Source organism: Passer domesticus, chromosome 2 (genome assembly GCF_036417665.1).
Source record: "Passer domesticus isolate bPasDom1 chromosome 2, bPasDom1.hap1, whole genome shotgun sequence".
NCBI lineage: Eukaryota > Metazoa > Chordata > Aves > Passeriformes > Passeridae > Passer > Passer domesticus.
The window spans coordinates 119,576,835-119,593,942 of record NC_087475.1 but is presented as its reverse complement, the minus strand read 5'-3'; the positions used below and the strand labels follow the sequence as shown (position 1 = coordinate 119,593,942).

General features: G+C 36.9%; 1 long non-coding RNA gene across 1 annotated transcript; it reads right to left on the bottom strand.

The window, feature by feature from the left end:
• Window positions 1-12,996: 12,996 nt before the first annotated feature.
• Window positions 12,997-16,876, bottom strand: LOC135295634 (uncharacterized). The gene is made up of 3 exons (XR_010357768.1): window positions 16,579-16,876; window positions 15,665-15,710; window positions 12,997-13,297 (listed from the first exon to the last, which is right to left on the bottom strand). It is a non-coding gene; the product is annotated as an uncharacterized LOC135295634 (long non-coding RNA).
• Between the last annotated feature and the right edge of the window lie 232 nt (window positions 16,877-17,108).

Below are 17,108 nucleotides of genomic sequence, written 5' to 3'. Positions count from 1 at the left end.
AAAGCTCCAAAAAACCACGCAGTGGACAGAGAAATCAAATCCATTGGGAAAAACTTGTTTGTCATCATCTGCCACTGTTCTGCCCTCTCGGATGGGTAATCATTTTGCACAGTTTCTCCAGCTATCTTTTGCCCTGTGGGAGAGATGACAGTGCTTTTCATCCGGTCTCCAAACTAGGAAAAACCGTGGTCAAATATTCACAACTGCCAACTTCAAAGCAATTTTTCCATGGCAACCATACCTCAAAAGCCTGGAGTTGCAGAACTTGCCAATTAGCAACTCCAAAGGGGGCCATTAGCTCCTTCAAAAACATAACGGACACTGTTTTTAATCACCATTTGTTTCCAGCCTTACAGCAAGCACCTCATGAACACGAACCATGCAAGTGCAAGGCTGCTAGTTAAAAAGGAGTTGATGTTGCATGAAAAGAACACACATCAAGCTGCATTTTTTAATAAATAAAGAACAATTATCCTCAGTAAATCGTTGCTTCTAATTTATTGTTGTTTAATTAAAGCAAATGGTATTTTCTCATTATTGCCAGTGGTAAACCATGCATTACAGCCATGGAATTTGCAGTCATTTTGCAGTAGGAGTCCTTAGTTATTACTGCTGCTTGGGAGTGAACAAGTACTATAAAGCAAGGAACATCTGCATAAATATGAACCTGTAGAATAGCCTGCCTAGCTGTCTAAGACTTCTATCATAAATAGAGGACATACTGGAGAAAATAAAAATATTACATAAGAAAAGTACAGAAATAAGAATTTGCCTTGTTAGCTTGTAAAGTCTTTCTGACTCCACTGAAGTCTCTGGGAAGTTGTGTCATTATCTGTCATGAAGCCTGGATCTGTATTGATTTAAGATTATCCTATACGTAAAAAGGAAAACAGACCTTTTAAATAAAAAAAATTAAAAAAAAAAAAAAACCAAACCCAAAACTCTCCCATATTTTCACTAACTCTTTTGAAGTAATTATTTTTTTATTCTCATAAATGATGTGCCATGTCCTTTAGAGGTCACGTATTTCAGCAAGAAAAGTAAGGGAAACATGAACTTCACCCGTTCATTTCGAAAGGATGTCATTTGTGAAACCAAATTATACCCTTTACTACCATTAACACTCTATCACAGCTAACTAATTTATCACTTACCATTCTGTCATAAAACCCCAGTTATCCAGCTCATCTTGTGTTGCTGGAGGTGTTCATGTCACTTTGGCATCTGGTGCATTTGAGAGGGATAGCTGTGCAAATTTTGAACATGTAACCAACTTAGGGACCTCTCCACACAGCAGAAAGACATTTTCTTTGACGCAAAATTGGGATCATTTTGGAAGAAATGAGGCACACAGGATGTTACATGAAACCTGCCTGAACGTCTCTCTCATAACACGACGTAGTCAGGGCATTGCAGGCTGTGATGTTGTGCAGTGCCTGTGCTGGTACTGCCACATGAGCCTCTAAAAAGCAGCCCAGACTCCTTGACAAGAGCAGGAGACATGGCAGGGCCAGCTGAGCAAGCCCCTGAATGAGAACAGGAGTCTTGACAGGTCAGGACAGAAACAAGAGCAAAGTAAGATCATGTTCAATTTAAAGATGATTTTCACACACACGTATTGTTGTCTGTCCAGTAAAAGCCTAATAAATTCATAGCTGGTTTGTCAGAAATGGTGCCAATTGAAGTTTCTAGTAGTCCTACTTGAATAATTCCAGTCTCTTAAAAAGAGTTTCAGTGGTTCTGAAATACTGAAGACCAAGCCCAAATAAATAATGCTCCTTTTATTATCGCCTCTAAGTAAGGCAGGGATTTCCATTGTGGTCTCCTTGAAGATGTTATTCTGTTTGCATGTGCTTGTTTAGAGTCCATATTAAAATGAGCTACATGCTTGTTGCTGACACACTAGGAAAGAAAGCTAATGAAATTTCATGGCACTTCAGTTGGAGAGACAATACAAATTGCCTTGTGCATTCCCAATTAGCATATTTCTTATGGGCAAAGCCTCATGATGTGCCCCATCTCCAAAGCTGACATCTGGCGCTGGAGTCAACAGCTATGAGTAGGGAAATGGTGGAATCATAGCAACACACTAGCTGGACATTAAAGTCTAGGAAAAAAAACAACCAAAAAAACCAAAAAAACCCACAGAAAAAAACAACAAAAAAAACCCAACCCCCCCCCCCAAAAAAAAAAACTCACCAAAAAAAACCAAAAAACCCCGAATGTTTTCCTCCACTCAAGGTATAGAAAATATTTTACTGCTAAATGAATGCTTTTCACAGTGCCCTAGCTTAACTGCACTTTGTGTTAGTATGTTAATGGGGCCTTGTCCATATAAAAGTAGGATGACGACTAACTTGAGAGAAAGGTAGAAATTGCCACACAAAGGCTTCCTCTAAAATGAAGTTCTTAAGTTATGTGAGCTACTGCCTCTGAGAGAAGATTAAATAAATGCTTAATAAAGAGAAGAAATAGATCAATAAGCTCTTTTTTGAAAGACCATGTTGAAAAAGATAGAACAATGAAATTTTTAAACAGAAAAAAAATACTATGTCATCTCTTTTTTTGACACACATAAGATGTTTTTAAAAGCAGCAGTAGGGAAAAAACCCGATCAATTCCTTGCAAAACCGACAATAAGAAATTCATAAAAGATAGGATATTTACGTGGTTTTGGTGTTTTTTTTTTTTTTTTTTTTTGTTCCTTTCTTAGCACGATGTGAAAATCCATTGCAAAGTTATTTTTACAAAGGTGTGCTGTTGACCTAACCAGTGATGGTTATGGATGCCTTCACAGCCCAGGTCTGTGTTGCTTTTATATGTGTTTAATATATGATGTTGCTTGCTTTTCTTCTGCTGTGGGAGTCCTTCATATCCCAAGAGAGCACTGCGAATATGAGTCCTGACTAACTGTGCACCAGCTACCTCATAGATCAACAATATATTGGTAGAGAAGAAGAAATCTCTATTTCCCACAACACCATCCTCTGCTGAGGTTTCTGCTCCAGAGACAACCCTATCTTCCCTCACTAGGATACAGCAAAAAACAAAAAGAGATACAAGTGTATTTTGTTAGTTGTAATTTTGCCATGTACCCCATTCTCTCCCCAAAAAATTAGATCAAACTATTAACAATGGCATGGCTTGATGTGAGCTTTCTTCAGCTGTTCCTAGGAAAACAACTCCTGCCTTGAAATTCTGTCAATTCTTCCACTCTGTGGCTGAACCTTGGTTAATGTGCCCTAACAGATTCAAGGTGCTTTCCCATTAAACATTTAAAGATTTTCTGGAACAGGACTAACAGTTAAGTGTGTTAAGTATCTCAAAGGAATGACCTAGCTCCAATCTGATGCATGTCCTTGTGTTTCCTTTCACAATGTCTGTTCAAGACTTTTGCACACACTGAAAGAGTTTCCCCCAGTGAAACAGAGATCACGCCCTGCTTGGTGGGTAGGACATGCATCTGTAACCTGGTCCCAGCTGAACCACTTATATTTTACTCACATAGCCTTGGTAAAGATAATTACAATCCACTGGAGACCTCTCACAGGGTCTTTCTATCACCACACCCACTGCTCTATATTCAGAGAATATTCATTTGATACCTGTGATATGGTATTACACAGCACCACTGCTTAACATCTATCACCACTAGTTCTTTGAAAAAGAAACTGAACAGAAACAAAATTAGCATGGTCTTATTCTGTATTTTAGTCAAGACAAATGCATCCCAGGGCTCATGTTATAGCCCTCTAGCCCCAATACATATGCAACAATCACCCAGCTCTACAGTATTCCAGGTATCCCTTTGCCTGATCCTAACAAATGAGTACATATGTGTCATATTTAGCAGTGTGCTGTCTTCTTTTCTACTTGTGCTCTTACATCTTTTTTCTTTTAACATGTGCTTCATTTATAGCATAACTTTATAGCAGATAGAACACGAGCCAAATATTTCTAAACTATTCACATCACAAGGAATTCACACTGAATTCCTTTACTATGAATCAATATCAGATTAAATCCCAGGCCATTCTGAGCTCCCTCATATCCTTTTATATCTCTTCAGACACAGTGCCAACAATTCTATTACCCTTCTTGCAAGAGCTGTATGAATTCACTATCACAGTCAGTATCCCTTGCACCAAAAATTTGAATTTCCACATTACAATGTCATTAATACTCTCTCAGAAATACCCTTGCTAGTGACATTTTTACCCACCAGAATTAAGACAAAAACACTTCCTGTAGGTGTATCCTTGATGTGGGGTCTCTCAGAACAGCTTTTTATTGGTTGTTTTTTCTGTTTTTTTTTCCCTTGCTTCTTTTTCCACTTGCCATTGTGCTCATTTACTGAGTCACATTACAAAGCTAATGCAGTTAAGTCCCTCCATAGTGCTCTTCTATGAGACCTCCAAAGCTGAGGCTTAGCTTTCCTGGAGCACTGTCACTGGAGCTTAGAGCATGAATGTTCCAGGTTCTTGGAGTGGGGAAAGATGATCTATCTTCAGGTTGTTTTGGGCTCACAGGCTCCACCTAACTCACAATGCACAACTTTTCTCCCTTGGCAGCCTGTTTGTGCCTTAAAAGGAGCTTTTAGTCTGAGGATCATAGCTTTAAGATATCCATTTTTCTTTTAGCACTTCAAACTCAAACTCCTGTGTATCATCTACAAGGATTTAGTTGGGTTCTTTCTTGCTTTCTGAATGCTCTAAAATTTCTGCTGAAAGCTTTCTCTCTATAGTCCTTCTCCTGCTTTGCCTCTAACTTCAAGTCTTCAATAGCCATTCCATGCCTTGATTCCTTTCATGAGATAAATGGAGATTTCTAGCTTGTAAATCATCTGTCACTCAATTCCTTCTACCTTAAAATCACGTCTTCACAAAGCCCTTCTTCCACTCTCTGTGCTAGTATTGTCTCTTCAAATTCACTTGATGCTGATGTCTCTTCTTAAAATTGAGTTTCTATACATTTTTCCCTTTTTTTTTGATAATTACTTTTTTGTCTTCTCAATGCCACACAGTTTTGTCTTGCCAATACTCATAATCACTGCATACACATGCATAATCCTGTATGGACTGACAGTTTGCTAACCTCCCCTTTTTGGACTGTTACTTTTGAAAAAGACAGGTATTTAAAATATTTCTTTGAGTAATTTCCTCTTTTAGCATAGCTATTATGCACACAGTTACATCTGTATGGAACTGCAAAGGTCTGTACCAAATGTTTTTTAAGTGAGTAGTGTTTTTATCTCACTTATCTATCTTATCTGTACTACACATATCTCACTTCTTCCATGTGATATGGATAAAAATGTGAAAAATGCATGTGGTGTCAGTAATAATAAACTCAGCTCCACAGGGTAAATTGTATCATACATCCTTCACACCTGGATGATACAATAGTAGAATGCAGCCTCAACTATTCATAACGTTGATATTGAAGAATAAGCTGTATTTTCCTAGTTCTCTATTTTTTTAAACACAATTTCTATTTTTTATAATATCACTGTCATTTGAACATGTATTTTTCAAAGACCAGCAGGTGATTCTAAGCTAAAAGTATTTCTCCTTCACCATTTGTCACACATTATCCCAGCACTTGTAATTTCACACACCTTAATCGCACACCTTAAAGCAAAAATTCCATCTTCACTGTGTCAGAGCTCATTATCAACTGCTTTCTGATGGCCTTATACAGTGCTACAGTCAATACTTGCTCTTGAATCCGTGTCAATTGAACAAGATCAGAAAATCCTACATTGAAATTATTGTGTGCAGCTGTGAAAAAAAAATACTTGTTTCCAAGTAAATGTTCTAGCACAGATTTCTAAGGTGTCTGCTGTGACTTCTATTTATTAATGACATTTTTTATTGTCACTATCTGCTGTTGAGAAATATTTAAATAGAAATATAAGAAGAAATATACAAATACAATATATAAATACACTGCTGATACACTATCTAATTCCTGAGAGTGGATTTTAAATATCTCAATGACAGCAGCACTACAATGAGAGTCACAGAATCACAGAATATTGTGAGTTGGAAGGGATCCACAGGGATCACCAAGTCCAAGTCTTAAGAAAATGGCCCACACAGGGATTGAACCCCACAGTCTTGACCTTTTCAGCACCAAGCTCTGACCATCTGAATTAAAGTGGCACTTCAGCTCCCTAAATTAAAACTGGAAGAAATAGAAATGAAATTGGGATTACCTGAAACATATTCATGTCACCACATTGTATAGAAAAGCCAAAGGTATACAACTGCAAGAAAATCTGCACATCAATAAAGTGTTATATGATATTTCCACAGGATTATTGCAACATTTTGTTCCCGGGTTGTTTTTTGTTGTTTTTATTTTTATATAGCTATCAGTATCATATCCCAAGCAGCTAAGCATTTCTGGAGTGGAGTTTCCACTGATTTTCTTTATAAAAATGTCACAAAGGATTTGCAGTAAATGAAAATTTCATCATATACCCTTCACCATCTGTGATAGCAATAGCAGCCCTGCATCATTACTATGGATTACAAGTACAGACAAAGAGAAATAAAACAAGTTTGGAGGAAATACAGGCTAAACTATAGTTTTAGATTTATTTTGAGAATGGTACTAAAACTCCAAATGGCCATGCTGATTGTATCACATTGCTTCTCATGGCTTTTCTCCCTCCCCTGGCGAGGATTTCACGGGTGCAAAGCAGAATTACTTTAGTTGCATTCACTCCAGTATGACTGGATGCATTCAGAAGGAAGGATTGAGTCTATTTTGTAGAATTTCTCTGGAATTCTATAGAACCATATAATAATTTAGGTTGCAGGAATCATGTGACCACCTTCTGGTCAAGCCTTCCCTGATGGTTAGAAAGGTAAGGACATGCACACCTTCCAGGCTGTGGGACTGGAATGGAATGGGAGCAGTGAAATGTTCCAGTGTTCAACAGCTGTCCATTGGAGCTGAACTGTGGAAATTTTTACACTGTTAGAAAAGGTCTGCTGGAGATGTGGAGAACAGAAATGCTTTTAGCCAGCATCTTTTGGGGAAGAAAAAAAAATAAACAGGAACATTGCACTATTCATTCAAACGACACCTGGCACATGCTATTGTTCTGCTGGCTTGATTTGCCACTACAGGCTGAAAGATTCATCAGTCATCTTGCAGAGATATCACATCAGGTTTAACTCTGATTGTGACAGCTTAATTTTAGTTTGCAAAGACGATGACATCCTTTTTTGCCTGATTATTTTTTCAGACTGATTTAGAATCAGTTTCTTTCACTACTTGGAGAAAGGAAAAGTACAATGACTGGATTTTAATTTTTTTTTTCTTCCAGGTTTAAATTTATTCTTTGTTTAAGAATGTAAAAGATATAGATATATACATATATAGATCGATATAGCCCCATATTCTTTGACTTTAACAAAACTCTTAGCTACTCAATGAACCTCAAATCCTTACCTACTTTTCTTTTTTCACAATTATAGGTGTTCCTGACCACTTTTTGCAGTGGATTTGTTGACTCTGAACAGGACAGGCTGTGTAGATCTTTTCAATTCATCAGATGCCCAAACCCTAAAAATTCATGTGTATTAATGTCTAGGGGGCAAATGTGGAGTGAGAAGATGAGGGTGTTGGACTACTGATGACCCAAAACCTTCCAGGATTCTTTTTATGACGTGGAAACAGGATTTGTCTATGTTCACCTGCCTCTTCTGATGTGTGACTTTCCATACCCTCAGGGACTTGTTGTAAGCATGAGATAGTAATAGTTTTCTTGGGAGGAAAAAAAAAAAAAAAAAAGGAAAAAAAAATCCAAATTTAAAGAAATAGATTAATTCTGTCTTCTTAAACCCCTAAAGACTAGGTCTAATCTGCTGTGATTTTGTTTGGTTGGTTTTCTGAACCTTAATGTAATAATTTAGACTAATTTCAAAAGGAAGAAACAGCTAAAAGAAGGGATATTGTGGAAGACATAGCATCAGAAAGAAAGGGAAAAAAGTCAACCCCCAGAGTTAGTAGCTAGCAAAATCCTTTCTATTTGAAAAATTATGAACTATAAATTGTATCATATTTGTTAGGAACCAGCTCAATTCATTCACTATTTTTCTTTTCTTACATTGTTCGCCCTCTCACTGCTGTGCTGCAGAATCAGCTGTCCCTGATTTTCCCACCTCCATGTTATGCCCTTCTAGTGAAACTGCACTAGGCTGAAACACATTTTTTCCTTCACTTGCTATTCCTCCTGGAAATCCCTGCACCTGCAGGCAGGGGTATTCGCAGGTACAAGGCAGTTCTTTCCCTGACACATGCTGAACCTGAAGGATGTGTAATGAAAAGCGTTAATATTCTGCTTATGACAGAGAGTCCCTGGGAATGACCTTCAGAAGGCGCAAACATGTAACTCCCTGGTATTACACAGCTCCCCCGGGACTTGCTGAGCAGGGAAATTGCAACAGAGCTCACAAAGCTGCTCAACTTCAAACTGCAGCCTTGCAGGATCCTAAATCTGAAGAGATGCTGCTTCCTTCCCAGGAAAACAAATGGTTGCTGTGCAAACCTCATGGGATGTGGCTGAAATGTCACTCTGCACCCAAGTGTTGCTGTGGTACTCACTGCTTTCTTTCTGCCCCCTGCAAAATTCTGGATTGCCTAAAAATGCTGAGGATCACTGCAACTCCAGCTCTCCATGCTGTGAGATCTGCATTTTTTTTAGGGCTGGCAGGCCCCTTTCATGGACCAAACCTTGACCTGAGGTCTCATACTTTGCTGAGGATCTGGCTGTGTCCTGTAAACTGTATTGTGCTAATGCAAATACAAATCTCTGGGAAGTTCACTCCATGTTATATGACCTATAAATTGTTACAGTAGAGATTCTTATCTGCCTTAAAACCATTAAGTCTTTACCTTGTAAACTACACTTAACATTTCCCAGAGATTCCCTGGACTGGTTAGGTCAGGAATGAATTTGATGTGTAACATTCTACTTATGTGACACAATTTTTTAAATTAAAATAGTTGCTTTAGACAGAGATATTTATTCACTTTGTGTGCTTAAAATTATTTTTAGGATGGAATACAAATGCTTTAATCCATTTGCTTTTGGAATGCAAACTTACTGAACATAATTCATTTATTAATGAAGCTACAATTGTACAGTAAGTGTTCTACTGAATTGAAACAGATGGAACCAACAGATTTAATATAATTGGCAATATAAGAGTTTCTGATTTAAAATGAGCTAACACATAAAGGCAAATCCTTAATTTAAGTTTCCAACATTCCACCTTCTGTCTTATGTAATAAACTCTTTTGGAGGCCAGTGTGATTTTGGGTCAGAAGTACAAAGTCCACATACAACCATGGCTTTTGCACTTTGTAAACTTGAACAAGTAGCTTCACACACATTTTCAGTCCTCTGTGGGACTAGTGCTGTGCTCCATGCAATAACAGACAGCTTCAGGAGAGAACAGGACAGACAAAAAACTAATTATAACTTTGAAGACTGAAATTTGCTTTGGAAATGTTCAGCCACAGAATAAACTATCATCTATATCTCTATATAACTATAATAGAGCATGCAATAGTTCCAAGAGAGAGACAGCATGCAGTACAGTACAAAAGCAATTTTTCATTTAGATGTATGCACTTAAAAGACCCAGAATAAAAAAAGTGAGAGCCAAAATCTGAGTGGAGGAAAATTGTTCCAGGAAGCCCCAGGGTTCAAAATATGACTGTGGAAGACAGCCAGTGAAACCTCATTTCAAATATGTGCAGATACAGGAAGGAGGTTGGCCAAGGTCTCACTGAAAAATAGAAGAAAGAGGAAGAAAAAATCAGAGAAAGAGCATTTTCAAATGCAGATTTGGGAGTTTCAGCACTGCCTACATTTTGAAGAACAAAGGAGTCACAAGGAGATTCACAAAAAAGGCCATGATGTCCTCAGGGAAATTTCAGTGAAGGAAAACCATAGCACCTGGTAATGAAGCTTATTCTGCATATTAAATGAGGTCATGAAAAAGCAATTTTTTTCAGTGATCAAAGCCTCTCTGGAGAACTCATGAAAAAGCATCAAAATGACAGAGCAGAGACTAACTGTCCAGACTAACTATAATGTTAATAAAAATACTTCAGCATTCCACAGCAGAGGTCAAATGAACTGTAGATGAAAATTAAAGAAAAGTCCTAGGACAACAGGTAACCAGCAACTGATTCCTCTTTGTAGAAATGAATAATGACATTAAAAAGTTTCCAGCTAACTTCAGCCTTAAAAAGAGATGATCATAGGAGTAAAAAAAAAAAAAAAAAAACAACAAACTAGTGGTGTTCACTGACACAGTGATTCAGAATTTATGTAGTTTGGAAAATGCAATTTAAAAAGTCCAGCAAGTCAGAATCTTCAATCCAGATTATGAGACAAAATATATGTCCTGTGACTGGTACTTTTTGCAGATAGGCCAACTCTCTTAATTGGATATGAGTATGTAAAGGTATATTTCTTTTTACACATATTTGTATAAGTGCATGTATACATATATATGATATTTATAGGAAGAATTTCTTGAAAATAAAGTAAAAAATACTATTGAACTGATTACATAATGGCAAGTACATGCTGTCTCAAGGAGACCTGTTACTTTTAAGCTTTGAAGTGTAGTGTACATAACCAATGTTGCAGGACAGTGGAGGCATACCAGATGTAATTAAAAAAAAAAAAAAAAAAATTTTGCATTACAGTGGGAAACCAGAAGGTAATTCTAAGAATGGAAGCATGGCCATAGAGCATAATTGAATTTTTTTATCACAGTGGAAGATTTTAAAGAAGTTACTGTGACAAGGTCCTAAGCATGTATATTTAAAGTTTTCAAATATAATTAAAATTTGATAAATATTCAGTACATCCTTCAGAAAGAAGAGGTAGTTACTGTTTTAGTGAATTGATGGGTTATTGTTCAGGAAGTCTGAGATCATCCTGTCTATCTCCATTTCTGTGCCAATTAAAGTGATTGGCCACTGCAATGAGGTTAGACACACCTATGATTCTGAGGATAACAGGGAAATTTTGGAATGCTAATCACAGACTAGGAAGTTCTATTTATCACCTTTTGCCTTAGTTTAAATAAATAAATAATATTTTTTTAACTTATCTTCATAAGGCTTTTACTGAATAATGAAAAAAAATAATGTGACTAATGAGACCATATCTCATTAGCTGTAAGTTCACCACTCAGAGAAAAACCCTAAAATAATTGTTGCAGCATAAAATACATAAGATGTAAGAGAGGTATTTCTGCATCCTTCCCTCTTTCTCTGGAATTATGCATAATTTCTTTTTTATTTGTGAAAAAATTGAAATGGAGAATCTACACTATCTTTCAGAGAACATTTCAGCAGTGAGCCAGAGGAATTCAGCTTTCTCAGGAATTTAACACAGCCCTTCTCTACAAGTGTTCTGAACATCCTATTATAGCATTATTTCTATTGCTCTGTCAGATGAGAAAATTGAAAGACTCCTTTGAAACCAAGACCAGAGACAAGAGAAGATAAAAAGGGAACAAAGCCATAAGGACAAGTCAGGACAGGATCCTGACTACACAGTGAGATTTGGAGCAGATTTGGCTGCCTCCCTTTAAGAGCATCTTCCTGACAGAGGTCTCCTCCCAGATGAGAGAGTGGCCCTGCAGCTGGAGTCACTCCAGGTAGCACATGAGGTGCAGAGAAAAGCAAATATCCAAATCCCTCCAACATTAACCAAATCTCACTGCCTTCAGGTCATAAAAGTGATATTCAAGATTGTCAAGATATTCTAGGTATTCACGATGAACCATTGATACTGTGCTCCATGTGAGCTTATCATTATTAACAAGATAATGTTAATAATGATAATGCAGGTTAGATGTGTGCCCAACGCCAGCCAGTCATGGCACTATCCTGGGAAAAAAGGATTTTAATAGTACTGGGCATAAATTCTGACTGACACAGGGGGCAGTTTTGCCTGTAACAAACAACCTTCCTGCATCCCACAGAGACAGCCACACTGGAAGGGCTCTTTTTTGGAGAGTGTTTTATACTCTCATACTGAGAAGAGAACACCAGCAGGTTTCAAATAAGCCTAGCAACATGCAGCATTTGAGCTCCTTATTAGAACTCCTACAGAAGAAACACCCTTTTGGATCCCCAGCGATGTTTTATTTATGAATTGTTTGTGCTCATATGGATTGAGAGCTGGAAAAAGTTTCAGTGATGAAAACTACATTAGTAGCAGTGGATGCTATTTTTAATTAGGAAAACATTACATCCAAAACACTGCAGAACTATTTTTTGCTTACTTCTTGCTATTTTTTAGGTTTGGGGGTTTATCAGTCTCAGACCACAGTATGACAGAAAATCTAAAAAGCTTCCCTCTCTCCATATTTCACTTAAATGAACATCTAATTGGAGAAATAGATGATGACAAGTTTGAACAAGTCATGATCAGCTCTGAACACGGTATCATGACTATTTGAATTATGTTTAGTTTGATGATTCTTTCTTCCTGCTAATTTTGTCTTTGGCAAAATAACAATAATGTTAACAATCTAGTGCTCATTAACAGACACAACCTGTGAGCTCTGAATAAATTATTAATTATGAAGTTTTGCCACGACACTATATCTTGAAGTTCTAGTTTTACACTACATCATATTATAAATGTATTAAGTTCTTGGAGCCAGAGTTTTCTATCTGGTTTATTTTGTTCTTTCTACAGAGCATAAGTGTAATTACTGGAATAGTTTAATAGAATTGCATCCTAAATGTATAATATTAGGCTTCATTCACACTATTTTAGCTCCTGGGATCCTCTTAATTAATTGAATAAAAACAAGTAGAGATATTATTCCATAGTAAATACCCAACAGAACAGTTTCCTAATAGTGGAGAAATCACACATTCTTTCTTAATACAATAGTTCCATTATTCCAAAGGACATCAGTTTAGATCTCTGACACACCATTTCCACATTTTCACCATATGTGATTATCCTGTTAGTTTATTGCATACGAAAGATAACAAAAAGCACTTATTATGTTTCCCACACACAAAGAGATCATAATTGACAAAAAACAGATAATTCATAGGTTCAAAGTCCTACCAAAGCTGTGAGAGAATAAGTTAAAAAAGGCAAATTAAATAAACTGTGCAGCTGTTGCTGTTGGACCAAGAATTCCTTTTTCTCACATGAGTGGCTTTGTCACAGACTCTGGAGACATGTAGCTCTCTCTGACTCTCTGGGATATTTTCTACTTCATCTGACCTATTTAAATCATAAGGATACATCCCCCTCAATAAACAAAATAATAATTTTTTTTTTCCTGTAAAAATGTTTTATAAAACATGGAAAAACACCAAAAGGAAAGATGAAGAATGGGATTTTACAATCCTTAATAGCCTGACCATTAAAGTACTTTGATGAGAACAATGCATTCAAGATTCATCAAGAAGGGGAAGATACTGAACCACAGTATTCCAGATCCAAGATGAGCAAATTAAACAGACTTCAGAATTCCCTTCGCCTGCATTGTATGCCAAAGTTGAAAATAACATCAAAATACTTAGTTTCAAAACCAAAAAATAAAAATTCTGAATTTAAACTACAGGAAAAATCTCACCATTTTAAATTTTAATTAAATTCAACTGGATGCTAATATCAACAGATTTTTTCTTTTACACTGTTTGGACATCTCTCCCCATTAGATGCACAGATCTGAGTACAATCCTACAGTGTCACCCTGTGATATCCTCCATAAAGAATGAATATAACACAGCAAGAGAAATATTTTTACCTTTACTGTGTGAGCTCTAGAATTATATTTAACTGTAAAGAATGTTAACTGAAAATTAACTGTAAAATCTTAATTTTAAAGTAATACTTCTTTTATGTTTGTAAATGTGCCATTCTGAAGATACATTGGCTTGCAATTCGGGGTGAAACAGCCACTTACACCTCTTCTTGTGTTGAATATTCAATTTCTTTATTGCAGCAGCATATTATTACAGGGGTTTTCCTATTATGGCAAGTCAACATGTGTATAATTATGGGCATGAGCTTGAAGATATGTTTTTGTTAGCTCTGTTTATAATTTTTGTGTCAAGATAACTTACCTTGACAGTCATGCTACTGAAAGGAGGGCACAAATAAACATTATGATCACAGTCTATATTGTAAAAGTTACTTTTACAATTAATACTTCTACAATACTTTTGTATTGTAAGTATTTGTACAACTTATACAATACTTTTACTTTTGCAATACTTTCACATTGTAAAAGTTACATTTTCACCCGTACTAGCTTCTGCCTTAGCAAGAAAAATGTCCTTCTCCTTGTCCAGGTGATGACACCTGGTGTCTTATTAAACAACTCACAAAGAGTGAAAATTAACTCTTTAAGCCGTAATAACAAGTATATGAATATGGTTGTTGTGTCCAGTTCAGTCAGAACAGACTGGACCCTTTTATAAAAACATAACTTGTATGTTTATTCTTCAGCCTTAGCTAGTGCATTTATGTATTTCTTTCATAGTTATCAATAAATGCAAGAAGTCAGGACAGTCTTTGGTTTGTATCAAACCATGAAGTGAATCTATAGCAGAAGAAAAATCAGCAGGTGTGATATCAAGGCAGGAGTCAGACTAAGACCTGACATTCACATCTCCAGGAGCAGTGGCAGTGAGTCTGTAACACCCTTTCAGACACAAAATGTGTTGTGCAGCTATATTCTGTCACTTCACTTCAGCTTTCAGGATATTATCCTATCAGGTTTATCACTCTTCTTGCAAACATGTTATCTGCAAGTCAGCGTGGCTTTTTCAACAGCCTGTCTGTGGCAGGAAACAAAATTATTTGCCAGTCCACTGTCATTGAGGATGCAAATAAAAGGACATGCAAACTGTGTCTATTCCCTCATGACAAAAGGTCTTTGAAGCAGACAGGCAGTACAACGAATATTACTAAAGAGTATGAATCAACAGGTTGTTGTAGAGACTGCTTGGCATCCAAAGCTGAGTGACAGTGTCCTCTTAATAAGCAAATATTGACCATGGACTTGACATGACTCTGGCCCTGCAGACAGTGTTTATTTTGTTGTTTCTTCTTAATAATTGTGATTAACAGTTCTAATGCCTGAACAGAAACTGAAATTTTGCTGGATCTTGCTTACTTTTAGATCAGAACTCCCTGCACTGATTCTAATTTGTTTTATTTTATTTTTCTTTTTTCATAATTTTTATATAATCAGCAATGTTAAGACCACTGAAGAAAGAATCTTTAAAAAATCACATCATTAAGACTATTCAGGTATTCACGAAGTACTGAAATATGGATAATGACTTGAGCATGTCAGTAAAATGATCATCTGTCCCAATTAATATTGATATATTACAGTTGTGAAGGCTTTTAATGATCACATTACTAGGAAATTATTGCTGCTCATATAATTTGTCCTTATAATCATGTATTTATCATAGATACAAAAGACAAGTTCCCCAAGAGGACAATTAAAGCCCATATTCTGCTGATTCTTAATTGGTAGAGAAGACAGTCTTTACACTTATGTGGGAACAACTGTCTTTTTGTCAACACAAGTGTCTCTTTTTAATTACAGCCTATATATGCTACACATACCGTATGTTTTATGGGCCTGGAATGTAACAGCACTTCTGAAAAATATCTGCATGGGGTGGAATAGATAACCAGTTAGGCAAGAATCAGCCTGAATAACTTTCTGAAATTGTCTTTAGAGAGGGAAAAGTGATGAACTAAAAATATTAATAGCTTTTTTTCTCAGCCTAATTTGGTGACCAGTTCTGTATGAGGCTATTCAATCACAGGTTAGTTCTGTAGATCATAGCTGCAGTGACTGCATCCCAAAATAATGCCACAGGTATTTGAATAGTGTGTTCAGTAGATTTCAGAGCACTGAGTTTTATAGGCTTAAAGATTAAATGAAGGCACTGCTGTTAATCACTAAATCTCACTCTGCAAAATTAGTTCCCTTGTTTCATATAATTGCCTGACTGTCTACATAAATAGATTGGAACTGAGTGTTGTATATTCCATCTAGTTATGTCTGTAAACTAATCATATACATGGCCACTTGGTATACTTTTTATTATGATTAAAAATTCTGGAGTCCTGGTGTTACAGTTTGTTGACCATGTAATTTAGAGAGTTATCCGAGGGATCCATTTCCCCTGCAATTACAAAATGTGTCAGACTTGAAGCCCACTAAACATGAAACTCACTGTGTGTGTTCCTGCACTCCTAGGGCAGGCCTAGCCATTAATCTCAGAAGGTATTTTATTTATCAGAACTACAGTGTCACCCACAGCCATAAACCAAGAACTTTGAATTGTGAAGCCATTGTTGCAGCAGCCCTTTTCTCTTGGCTGACTGGTGTAAGAATATTTACTGGTTAAATTCTGCTCAGACAGGCCCAGTGACATTGATGGTTGCTCTAATTATTAAATTAACATGAAGAGAATGCAGTTCTCAATTAAATTTTCTAACTCTGAAACTCCCCTTGAACACACACTCACCGTGGCACACTGGGATTCTTCTTAGAGAGGAGGCAGCAAATTCTTTCATTGTGAACCTGCAAAGTGGATTAAGGCTGCTGTTTGCAGAGAGATACACACACATAGGAGGGAGATGCAGAGAGAAATTTGGCAGGGCTCAGCAAGGGATGCTCCTCTTTGGCACAGTGGGTCAGCCCCACAGCTCTGCAGCTTGGAAAGCCAGGACAAGTCACACCCCTCCCAGCTCTGCCTGGGATTATTGGCAGGTGCCTGTAGTCAGCAGTTGCCAGAAATTGGCCCCACATGAAGCAGCAGAGGCAAGAAGTCTCAAGTTCTGCTTTATTAGCTATGTATGACAAGCCAAATGATGGTCTTTGTGTCTGCCTGTCCCTACCCCTGATATTAGTGTCCAGGCAGTGCTGGATAATGAGACTGTACATACCTCGCTCCTCGAGGTCTCTCGTGAAATCACCAACTCTCCCTTTACTCTCATAAAGATCATTTGGAAGATTGACTGGATCTTTTTTGCCTTGGGTTCTGTGCTTTTATTA